The 14,292-nt window shown below is 44.4% G+C and overlaps 1 long non-coding RNA gene across 1 annotated transcript in view; it reads right to left on the bottom strand.

The window, feature by feature from the left end:
• The window catches only part of LOC128326496 (uncharacterized), a 29,508-nt gene extending 19,221 nt beyond the window's left edge, over positions 1–10,287 (bottom strand). Inside the window, exon 1 of the long non-coding RNA XR_008308083.1 lies at positions 10,158–10,287. This is a non-coding gene — a long non-coding RNA (uncharacterized LOC128326496). The remainder of the gene's footprint in view (positions 1–10,157) is intronic.
• Positions 10,288–14,292: the final 4,005 nt, after the last annotated feature.

Here is a 14,292-nt window from a genome sequence, read left to right as displayed (position 1 = left end):
ATCAATTTCATGGGATGACCCCTGGTTCTAGTGTTATGGGAGAGGGAGAAGAATTTCTCTCTATCCACTTTCTCTACTCCATGCATGATTTTATAGACTTCTATCATGTCTCCCCGCAGTTCCCTTTTTTCTAAACTAAATAGCCCCAGGTGTTGTATCCTTGCCTCATAAGAAAGATGCTCTAGGCCCCTGATCATCTTTGTTGCCCTCTTCTGCACCTTTCCCAGTTCTACAATGTCATTTTTTAGATGTAGTGACCAGAATTGTACACAGTACTCCAGGTGTGGCCACACCATAGTTTTGTATAAGGGCATTATAATGTTAGCAGTTTTATTATCAGTCCCCTTTGTAATGATCCCTAGCATGGAATTGGCCTTTTTCACAGCTACCACACATTGAGTCGACACGTTCAACGAGCTGTCCACCATGACCCCAAGATCCCTCTCTTGATCAGTCACTGACAGCTCAGATCCCATCAATGTATACTTGAAGCTGGGGGTTTTCATCCCAGTGTGCATCACTTTACACTTGCCAACATTGAAGCACATTTGCCATTTTGTCACCCACTCCCCCAGGTTGGAGAGATCCTTTTGGAGCTCCTCACAATCTGTTTTGTATTTCACTACCCAAAAGACTTTGGTATCATCTGCAAATTGGGCCACACCACTTCTAGATCATTTATGAATAAATTAAAAGCACCGGTCCCAGTACAGATCCCTGGGGACCCCACTTCTTACTTCCCTCCATTGTGAAAACTCTCCATTTATACCTACCCTCTGTTTCCTGTCTTTCAACCAGTTAGCAATCCACATATGTACTTGTCCCCTTATCCCATAACTGCTAAGTTTTCTCAGGAGTTTTTGATGAGGAACTTTGTTGAAAGCTTTTTGGAAGTCCAGGTATACTATGTTAACTGGATCACCCTTATCCACACACTTGTTGACAATCTTGAAGAACTCCCAAAGGTTCGTGAGGCAAGATTTACCTTTGCAGAAGCCATGCTGGTTCTCTCCCAGCAGGGCCTGTTGTTCTATGTGCTTTACAATTTTATCCTTGAGGATGCTTTCTATCAATTTGCCTGGAACAGATGTTAAGTTAACTGGCCTGTAATTTCCTGGATCGCCCCTGGATCCCTTTTTGAAAATTGGTGTTACATTTGCTACTTTCCAGTCCTCTGGTACAGAGCCTGATTGCAGGGGTAAGTTATATATTTTAGCAAGGAGACCGGCAATTTCACATCTTGATGACAGCAACCTTTTCTTATCTGTAGAGAGACCACTCAGATTGTGTGATTGTATTGGAGAGGGTGGCATAGGTAACTCCAGAGAAGACCTTGTGCTGCTCTGGCAGCTACCTCCAGGGACTGGCCCACTTGGTGAGATAAGAGGACAAGTGCTGAGATGTCTCTGAGAGGCCTGGGGGCAGGGGAGAGATCAGGGTTATGTCTCTTCTCTCCGGGCATCCCTCAGGAATCAGCAAGGGCCTCTGATGTGTTCCAGCGCCCTCCTCCACGCACTGTCCTCCACAGTGTCCAGGCTGATAGAGAATCTGGTTTGCACCTTCAGCCCGGAGAAAGATTCAGAGAAGCATTCTGCCCACAGAGGTGCCCTTCTTTGTTGAGGTGAGAAGTATGCTTGCCAGAGTGGGGTTCACTGAAAGAGGGGTCTGGCCTTGTGGACTTATGGGTGTTCTGCTGTTTTGGTCTCTTTTAGCTGCTCCTGAATTTCCAACACATCACCTCTTTGGAGAAGATGTGGAAGCTCCTTGTAGCTTGGCTAGTCAACCCCAGCCAGACCATCCGCTACTTGAATGAAAGAGGCCTTCTCCATATTTATTGCAACTTGAAGGCAATGAGTCATACAGATGCACAACCCTGGGAGTACCTCTGGACACAATCTCCTCTCTTTGGGAAGCCCTGCCTGAGGCTGGCACTTCTAGGCATCCCAAGATGTGATGGGGAGATTTCTCCAGCTATGTGGATTCAGCCTGTGGAACCCTTGCCACACTATGAAGGATAAATCCTCCTGGGAAGAAGCAACAATGTTTGCCTTTGGTTTGAGTGGGCTAGGGAGGGATGGGGGGGGGTAAGGGTGGTAGGGAGGGGAGGGGCTTGGGGGAGGGGTGTTTAGAGAGGGGGGAGGCATACTGAAAAAAGGAACAGTTAAATATACTACATTATATTTAGATAGATACACTAAGACAGAAACTATACTACATTAGATATATACTAGCTGACCCGTGTGGCCGCCGCCCTGCGGGGGCCGAGTGCAGCCGCCGCCGCCTCTCCGCCGCGGCTGGGCCCGGCCAGTCCCGCCGCCTTGCCTCCGCGGCCCGGCCAGTCCCGCCACCTCGCTTCCCCGGCCGGGCCCGGCCAGGCCAGGCTACCTCTCTCTCTCCTCCCGCCCCCCGTCTCTGGCAGGGCAGAGTGCTGCCGCCGCCGCCAGCGGGCCTGGCTGGCCCCAGAGTGCTGCCGCCGATGCCGCGGCCAGCCCCAGAGTGCCGCCATCAGGCCCGCCGCCTTGCCTCCGCGGCCGGGCCCAGCCCGGCCAGTCCCGCCACCTTGCTTCCGCGGCCGGGCCCGGCCCCGCCGCCTCGCTGGGCCCCGCCGCCTTGCCCCGCCTCGCTGGGCCCACCGCTCGCTGGGCCCCGCCACCACGGCCTGGCCCGCCACCATCGCTCTGGGCCCGCCGCCTCGCCCCGCCTCACGGCCGGGGCCACCGCCACCTTGCTGGGCCCACCACCTCGCTGGGCTCCGCCGCCGCGGCCCTGGGCCCACCGCCTTGCCTCCGCAGCCGCCCAGCAAGCGAATTCTCCTGGGTGTGCTGCCAGCCAATCAGGCGCCCCCTGCAGCCCAGCCAATCAGCTGGGCTGCCGGGACGCATTTCTCCTGGGCACACCCAGGAGAATTATATATATAGATATTAAGATAGAAACAGGTGACCTGAAAGGATTGAAATTATCTGGTTTATGGAAAGCAAACTACTATTGTCAGCAAGGAATTAAAAATGAGTGACCAAGGTACAGTTGTTTCCTTGAATGTGAGAGGGCTGGGGGATCCAATTAAAAAGGCCAGAATATCTAAACATATTAAATCCTTTAACCCAGTGGTGGTTTTTCTGCAAGAGACTTGTAAGAAAGATGCTATTGCTGATAGGTATTTTGGCAAACAGTTCTTCGCTCAAGGGACAAATAAGGCAAGAGGGGTTGGTATCTTATTCAAAGCTAACACTGATCTTGTTATTGAGAAAATTTTGAAAGATAAGGATGGAAAATTTATTTTTATTAAGTGGAAGCTGTACAATAAGGATATTACCTGGGCCTCTATTTATGCTCCAGATCAAAGGCAGATTGATTTCCTTCAGAAAACAATGAGGAAAATGAAAAGGTTTGCTGGTACTAATATAGTTTGGGGTGGGGGGGTGGATTTTAATATTGATGATACTAAGTTATCTAATGAGAATAAGTAAAGATCTTCACAGTACAGGTGAAACTCAAAAAATTAGAATATCATGCAAAAGTTCATTAATTTCAGTAATGCAAATTAAAAGTTGAAACTGATAGACGCATTACATGCAAAGCGAGATAAGTCAAGCCTTAATTTGTTATAATTGTGATGATCATGGCGTACAGCTCATGAGAACCCCAAATCCATAATCCCAGAAAATTAGAATATTACATGAAACCAATAAAACAAGGATTGTAAATAGAACAATATCGGACCTCTGAAAAGTATAAGCATGCATATGTATTCAGTACTTGGTTTGGGCCCCTTTTGCAGCAATTACTGCCTCAGTGCGGCGTGGCATGGATGCTATCAGCCTGTGGCACTGCTGAGGTGTTATGGAAGACCAGGATGCTTCAATAGTGGCCTTCAGCTCTTATGCATTGTTTGGTCTCATGTCTCTCATCCTTCTCTTGGCAATGCCCCATAGATTCTCTATGGGGTTCAGGTCAGGCGAGTTTGCTGGCCAATCAAGCACAGTAATCCCATGGTCATGGAACCAGGTTTTGGTACTTTTGGCAGTGTGGGCAGGTGCCAAGTCCTGCTGGAAAATGAAGTCAGCATCCCCATACAGCTCGTCTGCGGAAGGAAGCATGAAGTGCTCCAAAATCTCCTGATAGACGGCTGCGTTGACCCTGGACTTAATGAAGCACAGTGGACCAACACCACCAGATGACATGGCTCCCCAAATCAACACAGACTGTGGAAACTTCACACTGGACTTCAAGCATCTTGCATTGTGTGCCTCTCCATTCTTCCTCCAGACTTTGGGTCCTTGGTTTCCAAATGAGATGCAAAAGTTGCTCTCATCAGAAAAGAGGACTTTGGACCACTGAGCAACAGACCAGTTCTTTTTTTCTTGAGCCCAGGTAAGACGCTTCTGACGTTGTTTGTTGTTCAGGAGCGGCTTGACAAGAGGAATACGACATTTGAAGCCCATGTCAAGGATCCATCTGTGTGTGGTGACTCTTGATGCACTAACTCCAGCCTCAGTCCACTCCTTGTGAAAATCCCCAACAATTTTGAATGGCCTTTTCCTGACAATCCTCTCCAGGCTGCGGTCATCCCTGCTGCTTGTGCACCTTTTTCTTCCACACTTTTCCCTTCCACATAACTTTCTATTAATGTGCTTTGATACAGCACTTTGGGAACATCCAACTTCTTTTGCAATTACCTTTTGAGGCTTTCCCTCCCTATGGAGGGTGTCAATGATGGTTTTCTGCACAACTGTCAAATCAGCAGTCTTTCCCATGATTGTGATTCCTAATGAACCAGACTGAGAGACCATTTAAAGGCTCAGGAACCCTTTGCAGGTGTTATGGATTGATTAGCTGATTGGAGTGGGATACCTGGAGCCTAGACTGTTGAACCTTTTCACAATATTCTAATTTTCTGGGATTGCGGATTTGGGGTTCTCATGAGCTGTATGCCATGATCATCACAATTATAACAAATTAAGGCTTGACTTATCTCGCTTTGCATGTAATGCGTCTATCTCATATATCAGTTTCACCTTTTAATTTGCGTTACTGAAATTAATGAACTTTTGCACGATATTCTAATTTTTCGAGTTTCACCTGTATAAGAAACAAGCTCTACTATCGTCAAATTTTCAAAGATTGATGCATAAGTACGAGCTCATAGATACTTGGCGATTGCTTAACCCCTCTGCAAAAAGTTTCACTTTTTTCTCAGGAAGATAGCAATCCTATTCTAGATATTTAAACTTAAATTAGAGGAGAAAACTTTATTTCCCCCCATGTGGCAATTTAAACCTAGATTACTTGTGGACCCGGTAGCAAAGCAACAATTGGGCCAAACACTAAAAAACTTTTTAAATGAAAATGATAAGGAACATACATCACTAGTAATGAGATGGGATGAGATGAAAGCTGTTATTAGAGGGGAGTGTATTAACCAGATGAGCAGGATTAAAAAACAATCAACACAAGTGAGCGAAAAACTAGAGCTGGAGATTAAACACCTTTTGGCAATATTTAATAGAACAGGGTCTGCTAATATTTTTAAGCAACTAGAGAAGAAAAGGAAGGAGCTTGAGGTGCTGGAAACTACAAAAATCTCGACTCAAATTATGTATTTAAAACAAAGATATTATGAATATGATAAAAACACAAGATTGTTAGCCTATAAATTAAAGAAAACTAAGGAGAAGAGATTTATAAAAGTAATAAAGGACAACAAAGGTCGAATAATCACTAATACTAAAAATATTAGTGATCACTTTGTTAATTTTTTTGAACAATTATATAACTCTCTCAGTCCAACTCAAGGGGAAATTCTTAACTACTTAGACAAGATTGACATCCCACAGCTAACTCCAGAGGACATTAAAATGTTGGATGCACCATTTACTGAGGCAGAAGTGCTTGAGGTTTTTAAAACTATTCAGAATTATAAATCTCCATGACCGGATGGTCTGATAGGGGAATTTTTTTAGGGAATTTAAAGAAATTATTATATACCGGAGTTTGTAATTTTAATTAATGCTTTACACCAGGGAGCAGGTCTCTCACGTTTGTGGTATGACTCAAAAATAACATTAATTTCCAAAACATGTAGAGACCTACAGGAAGTTAGTCCCTATAGACCAATTTCCCTACTTAATGTTGATTATAAACTATATACCAAACTATTGGCTAACCAACTCATTTGGCTAACTTTAATCATTTATAAAATTGTTCAAATAGATCTATCAGGGTTTATTCCTAGGAGAAATATATTCAATTCTATAAGAAAGTTATTAAATATCATTTACGCTTCTAAAGTTAAGTCAACTTCTCTAGCATTATGTTCTTTAGATAAAGCTTTTGACTGTCTAGAGCCAATTTTTTAAAAACATGTTTTAAAGAAACTTAAATTTGGCCCAGCTTTTCACAGTATGATTGATCAGATTTATGGTTCAGCTAAAGTCCAAATTAGAATTAATAACTTCGACTCTGAGTGGTTTTCAATGTCTAGGGGTACTAAACAGGGATGCCCCTTGTCACCTCTGTTATTTAACTTCGCATTAGAAATTTTAGCAATTGCACCGCGAACTAATAATCATATCAAATGATTTAGACTAGGAAATAATATATATTTATTAAATTTATTTGCCGATGATATAGCATTAACCCTTGCAGAACCTGGTCAGTCTATTGAATATTTTAAAAAAGTATTATATGAATTCACGGAGGTATCAGGGCTAGCTGTTAACTTTAATAAATCCCAACTGATGTTTTTTCATACACACCCTAATATACAAAAGAAAGTCTCTAGTGATCTGGTGATCCCGATAATGTATAAATTGATTAAATACCTAGGTATTAGTATAACTAAAAATATTAATAAATTATTTAATAAAAACTTTAAGCCAGCCTGGAAAAAAAATTAATAAGGATATGAAGCATTGGAAAAGATTAAACCTTAACATATTGGGAAGAATAGCAGCAATTAAAATGAAAGTTCTTTCTAAACTTAATTTTTCATTCCAATCTCTTCCTGTGGAAATCCCTGATAAAACATTCAGGTTGTGGCAAAATAAAATTGAGAGGTTTTGCTTTAATACAAAAAAAAGAAAAAAGAAGATAAATAGAAAGATAATATATAGCCCTCAAAAACAAGCTGGATGGGAACTTCCAAATTTAAAACTGTACTATCAAGCTGCCCAATTAAGTCATTTGGTTGCATTTATAATAGAGGATGTATCAAAACAGTGGATACAAAGAGACACAGGAATCAGAAGGAGTCTTGAGAAAAATAATTTTTCATCCAAGTAAATTCAAGGAGGTTAAGAAAATTAATAATCAGAGGCGTAACTAGGGAAAACGGTGCCTGGGGCAAGCACTGAAATTGCGCCCCCCCCCTCCTTCCCCCCGGCCGCCCCCGGAAATATGGAAATGTGTCACAGCCATAGTCAAATGTGGGTTGTGGGCTGCATCCGTGCAAGTATACTGGGACAGGAAAAAGGAAACATGAGGCTACAAGGCTCTTTAGAAATATATATTTTAAAGAAATGTCTTGCATACCAACAGCCTAAGTTTGCAGTCCTCATGGCCAGAAAATAAATGCTTTTAAACATAGTAATAGGTTTTGTGTCCCAAAATGGAAAAGACAAGACAGGTATTCTAGTCTTTTCCATCATAGATATTCTAGTCTATTCAAGATTTATGCTTATATTATAATAGAGACTTAAATTATAATAGACATATATTCTAGTCTATCATAGATATTCTATGTTTATTAATCCTCTATAATAAAGACCCTGAGTGTGCGGCCGTGCTGCCCGTGTCTTTTTCGGCGGTTCTGAGCATGCGCGGAACGCATGCTCAGAACCGCCAAAAAAGATACGGCCGCCCAGACACGGGCGGCCATGTTGGCAAGGCCGAGGAGAAGCCGGCCGAGGAGAAGCGAGCCAGCCGAGGAGAAGCGGCTGCTGCCAGGTGGGCGGGCGTGCCGGCCGAGGAGAAGTGGCTGCCGCCGGGCCGGCCGGCCGGCTGAGGAGAAGCGGCTGCCGCCGGGCGCGTGGGCGGGCCGAGGAGAAGCAGCCGCCATCGGGCACGCGGCCGGCCGAGGAGAAGCGGCCGCCGTCGGGCGTGCGGCTGGCCGAGGAGAGGCCCCGCCACCGGGCGGGTGGGATGGCCGACGAGAAGCGGCTGCCGCCGGGTGCGCAGCCCGGCCGAAGAAAAGCCCCTCCATCCCAAAACCAACTTGCAGCCGCCTATCTGGCTGCTGCTCCTGCGGCTGTTGTTGAGGGTCTCGGGCGACGGGACTCCGTCCTAGCAACTGGGAGGAAGGAAGTAGCAACTGGAAGGAGAAGGGAAGAGGAGCAAACTAGCACACACCCCCTAGAGCCCGTTATTATAACGGGCTTAAAAACACTAGTTCTATAATAATGTCTATTTGTAGCACACTTTACGTTGGTTGTATTCCTGGGAAACTCAATAGCCACATTCAGCCACCATTATTTGAGCCATGATCTCCTCCTCTTTCTGCTTCCCTCTCATACACAGTCTTAATAAATAACCTCCTGGTTTAATTAAATCACCGTTTGCCTATGCACCTGAACAGCAAAACTGAGGTTTGGGCCCTTCATATACCAGAATTGCAAACCACACTGTGTGATCCTAGTTTGGAGGGCTTACTCAGCAGTTTATTGGATGTAAGCTGTGAATGTGAATGCATCCAATTGGATTGAACGTAAGTGCAAGTTATGGTTTGATTACGTAGGAAGCTGTCTACAGAGTCAGATATTGGTCCATCTAGCTCACTATTGCCCACACTGACTGGCAGCAGCTCTCCAAGGTTTCAGGCAGGAGTTTCTCCCAGCCCTACCTGGAGGTAGGGATTGAACCTGGGATCTTCTGCATGTTATTTGCAATTACATCTGACTTGCTTGAAATAAAAACACAGGCAAATCAAAAAGATCATGAATAAGTAGGGGTGAGATTTTTCTTTGTTTTAAAAAAGCCTTCCCAATTACCTCTTATTTTTAAAACTCTCTCAAAGGAAAATATAAGTTTTATATGTAAAACAAAATACACATTGAATGAAAAACCGTGATTAACTTTTAAAAACTATTAAGTATGTAATTAGAAGGATTCCATTACATTAAGATACCAATTTCTTTAAAGCCAGAAATAATACCTACTGAAACTTATTTAAACAAGGAGAGAAACAGGCATGATCTTCCCTAACAAAGATTAAAATCAATTTAATTGGTTCTCCACTGCCTTGACATGATTCTCGCTGTGAGTCAAGCAACCAAAAAGGGAAATTAATATCGCAGCTGTTAATCAAGTGATATTTGTGCACTCTATCTTATTAAAGCTACAGGGGCAGAAAGAAAAACTTCCCATTGCTACTATTTGGACCAATTTGTTCACACTGTATTAAATGGGATTCCCCCCCCCCCTTCAAAAATATAGATGCTGTACTTATGTTTTGGAGACAGAACATCTACAATATGCACCAAATGAACAAGGCTGAAAATGTTGTAGACTGTATGTTGCTAATAAAAATCTGCTATAAAGAATAAACCTAGTATTAATCCAGACAGACTGAACATTATTCAAAAATTATATTAATGAGTTCCAAATTAAATTTGCCACCCCACGCCCCATGCTAAGGGATGATCCAGAAGTTGTAATTATTAGCAGAGCTGCAAAGATCTTGTGTACTAGTCTACTAGTTTCCTTTTGCAATCCCACCTCTGCAAAAGGAAACTCATGCATGCAAGCCAGGAGAGCGACTTGTGGCTCCACTTGCATTGCATGAGTTTTCTTTTGCAGAGGTGGGATTGCAAAAGGAAACTCGGGCAATGCAAGTGGAGCCACAAGTCGCTCTCCTGGCTTGCATTGCGTGAGTTTCCTTTTGCAATCCCACCGGGACTCACACAATGCAAGCCAGAAACTGCAAGCCAGAAACACAATGCAAGCCAGAAACGCATTGCAAGCCAAAAACTCACACATTGCAAGCCAGGAAAGCACCACTGGCTCCACTTGCAGGCAGCTACCCTCGGTTTGGGGGTGTGTGTGTGAAGCCTGCTATGCAAAGCACAGAAGAGCTAAAAGGAGGACGTTATGCAAGGGAGTAGGGGCATTCTCTCACACACAACAGACACGGGGGAGAGAGAGATTTGAGCAATGAAACTTACTTTGTTAATGCACAACAGAAGAATAAAAGGCAGCCAGAGGGCAGTGTGGTGGGCAAACGGCAGGCAGGCAGAGTCAGAGAACGTCCCCAGCAGCAGCTGCTCTCTCAACTAAACCAAGCTACTCCGCTCCACTCCTCGTGCGTGCAGCAAGCAGGGAGGGAGGAACTGAGACAACCAGCATATGCTGCTGGGCATGTGTTCTCCGGCAGCCAATGGGAGCTCCCGCCCGCCGGAGATCTCCGTAATGACCAAAAAAAAAAAAAAAAGTCACAAAAAAATTCTTTTTTGCCAAAGGCAGGGGATTAGTGGGGGCACTTTTTGGCGCCCCCTCCCAAGTGGCGCCTGGGGCACGTGCCCCCCTGCCCCCCCTATCGTTATGCCCCTGTTAATAATATATTTACTTGGAATATGATCCAGATCTGGAAAGAAACTTTTACAATATTGATAGGAGATACTTCTCCCTTTTTACTAACTTATCTGGATACTGGGGTAGATAAATATGGATTGGCTTGTTTGAAGATGTTGAAGGAAAAGAATTTTTATAGAATAAGAGACTTTTATAGAAATAAAAGGTTGCTTAAGAAGGCAGATACTGAACAACAAATAGGTTTTAAAATACCTTGGTGAGTTTGGTTTCAAATTAGATCTATACTGACGGATACTAGTGTTGAGAGCTCTGCCACCCAAATACTTACAAATTTTGAGAAACTAATACTCAGTTATTTGGATCAACCTAAAGGGATAAGTTCTAAGATACACAACATGTTAATACAAATAGAGATTGGAGACCCCCAATAAGTTTAAGGAATGCATGGGGAATTGACTTAGGCAAAAAGATAGAGGAAACATAGGTACATAGGAGTACATAGGAAACTGCCATATACTGAATCAGACCATTGGTCTGTCTAGTTCAGTATTGTCTACACAAACTGGCAGCAGCTTCTTCAAGGTTGCAGGCAGGAATCTCTCTCAGCCCTATCTTGGAGAAGTCAGGGAGGGAACTTGGAACCTTCTGCTCTTCCCAGAGCGGCTTCATCCCCTAAGAGGATGAAGGGAATCTCTTACACTGCTCACATATTGTCTCCCATTCATATGCAGCCAGGGCAGACCCTGCTTAGCTAAGGGGACAAGCCATGCTTGCCACCACAAGAAAGCACAAGAGAGCAGAGCACGAAGAACAAATTAGTCCCAGATCAAACACATTGGCTTTCATTATGGAGGACAGGGGGGTTTCTCTCAACCTCCATTCAAGAACTACATTGGAAAATACTACACCCCTGGTATTTAATACCTTCGGCATTAGCCTGATTTTCTCATCAAAACTCCATGCAATGTTGGAGGAGTCGTTAACAGAAAGGTACATATTATCATACAAGTGAATTTTGGCCCGTTGAATAACGGGCGCTAGTAACGGCGCTCCTGGCCCCCCGCCGCCATTCCCCCTCCCTCCGCCGTCCGGCCCCCCTACCTTTAAGGGCCAAATCGGCCCAGGCACTTGCTCCCGCCAGGCCGGGGAGACGGAGGCCGGGACCGGGGGCGGAGCGGAGGCCATGTAACTTTTTGAAAAATTGCTTCCACGGCCGACGCCGCCGACCCTCCCTCCCAGCTGCCAAGTCCCCCTTACCCTGGCCGACTGCTGACGGCCGAAGGAAGTCCTTAATTTAAGAGGCAGAGAGGAGCTCGCAAGCAGAGCTCCCCTCTGTGCAAAGCCTCTTGCCGAACCGCCACTTTGGGCGCAAGGGACGCAAGTGCCCAAAGCAGCAGTTCGGCAAGAGGCTTTGCACAGAGAGGAGTTCTGCTTGCGAGCTCCTCTCTGCCTCTTAAATTAAGGGCTGTCTTCAGCCGACAGCAGTCGGCCAGGGTAAGGGGGACTCGGCAGCTGGGAGGGAGGGTGGGCGGTCGGCGGCGTCGGCTGCAGGAGCATTGTTTTTAAAAGTTACATGGCCTCCGCTCCGCCCCCGGCCTCTGTCTATTTCGGCCGAGGCGGCGGTCACTTTCCCCCGCCGCCGCTTCTCCGGCTTCTTCGGGGCGGCCGCTTCTGGCCACCCAAGATGGCTGCCGGGTGCCGGCGATCATGTCTCCCTTGCCCTGTTCTGGGCATGCGCTTCGCGCATGCCCAGAACAGGGCAGGGAGGCACGGACACACGCTTGGTGTCCGTCCACGGACGGACACCAAGTGTTTTATTAGAGAGGATGTGGTGGACATGTGAGAAAATCAAACCTTTTGGGAAGTTTTTCTTGAAATTAGTAATATAATGAACCAAAGGGTAGAGTATTCTCCAGATGTGGCTTCATTACATACACACGTGGACAAATTTGTTGGTACCCTAACAGCTAATTGAAAAAGGGATTTTATGCATCCTGAAAAGTGATTAAATGAAAAGCAATTGTCCTATGTATACCTGCATGCCTTTGATATGTCATCAAGTAAAGCAAAGCAAGTGTGAAAAGAGATAGCTTATTCTACAAAGATATTCTAAAGTGGCCTGGAAACATTTGTTGGTACCACTAGAAAAGATCATAAATAATTGGATTAGAGTGATTTCTCAAATTAGCTGTTTTCTTTAATTAGTATCACACATGTCTCCAATCGTGCCATCAGTCATTTGGCCTATTGAAATGGAGATGAGTAGTCACTCTGATGTTTGGTATCATCGTGTGTCCCACAATGAACATAGACCAAAGAAAGTAAAGGAGAGAGTTGTCTGAGGAGATAAGAAAGAAAATTATAGACAAGCATGTAAAAGGCAAAGGCTATAAAATATTATTAAGAAGTTCAAGGTCCATAGGACTATAGCCAACCTCCCTGGACGCGGACGCAAGAGGAAAATCAACCCCAGAATGGGCAGAAGGATAGTGAGAATGGTAGACAAAAAGCCAAGGACAACTTCCAAAGAGATACAAGCTGAACTCCAAGGTCAAGGTCCATCAGTGTCTGATTGCACCATCTGTCACTTTTTGAGTGACAGTGGGCTCAATGGAAGAAGACCCAGGAGGACTCCACTGTTGAAAGAAAAACATAAAAAGCCAGACTGGAATTTGCTAAAATGCATATTGACAAGCCACAGTGCTTCTGGGAGAATGGACAGAGGAGACAAAACTGGAGATTTTTGGCAATTCACACTCAGCTCTTTGTTCACAGATGAAAAAATGAAGTTTTCAAAGAAAAGAACACCATAGCTACTGTGAAACATGGAGGAGGCTCAGTTATGTTTTGGGGCTGCTTTGCTGCAGCTGGCACGGGGTGCCTTGAGTCTGTGAAGGGAACAATGAAATCTCAAGACTATCAAGACATTCTGGAGTGAAACGTACTGTCCAGTGTCAGAAAGCTCTGTCTCAGTCGCAGGTTATGGATCTTCCAACAAGATAATGACCCAAAACATACAGCTAAAAGCACCCAAGAATGGCTAAGGACAAAACATTGGACTATTCTGAAGTGGCCTTCTATGAGCCCTGATTTGAATCCTATCGAACTTCTATGGAAAGAACTGAAACATGCAGTCTGGAGAAGGCACCCTTCAAACCTGACACAGCTGGAGCAGTTTGCTCAGGAAGAGTGGGCCAAACTACCTGTTGACAGGTGCAGAAGTCTCCTTGAGAGCTACAGGAATCACTTGTTTGCAGTGATTGCCTCTAAAGGTTGGGCAACAAAATATTAGGTTAAGGGTCCCATCATTTTGTCCATGCCATTTTCATTTGTGTTATTATTGGAAATATTCTGTTGCATCAAAACTCTAAAGCAAAGTCTGATTTTTGTTAAATATGGAATAAACAATGATGGTTGCCAATTACGTTTGTCAGTTTCAAGTTATTTCAGAGACAATTGTGGCTTCTTCTTTTTTCGTGGAGGGGTACCAACACATTTGTCCATGTGTGTATCTTTACAGGAAATAATACCAAACTTAAAGGTAAAGAACTAGTCACCTTTTTAATCCTGGCGGCTAAAGCAATTATGGCATAGCAATCAAAACTCTTAGACAACTCTAATGTGGAGAGATGGCACAACAAGGTATGGTCACGGGCAATTTTAGAAAAAATTTCATATAATTTAAAGATAATGAAAAACCAGAGAAAAGAACCACAATTTTATCGCATTTGGAAAAAATACATCTTTTATACAGAGTGTAACCAAGGC

Source organism: Hemicordylus capensis, chromosome 5, assembly GCF_027244095.1.
Source record: "Hemicordylus capensis ecotype Gifberg chromosome 5, rHemCap1.1.pri, whole genome shotgun sequence".
NCBI lineage: Eukaryota > Metazoa > Chordata > Lepidosauria > Squamata > Cordylidae > Hemicordylus > Hemicordylus capensis.
Note: the sequence above shows the minus strand (reverse complement) of the source record. Positions and strands in the feature narration are given on the sequence as shown.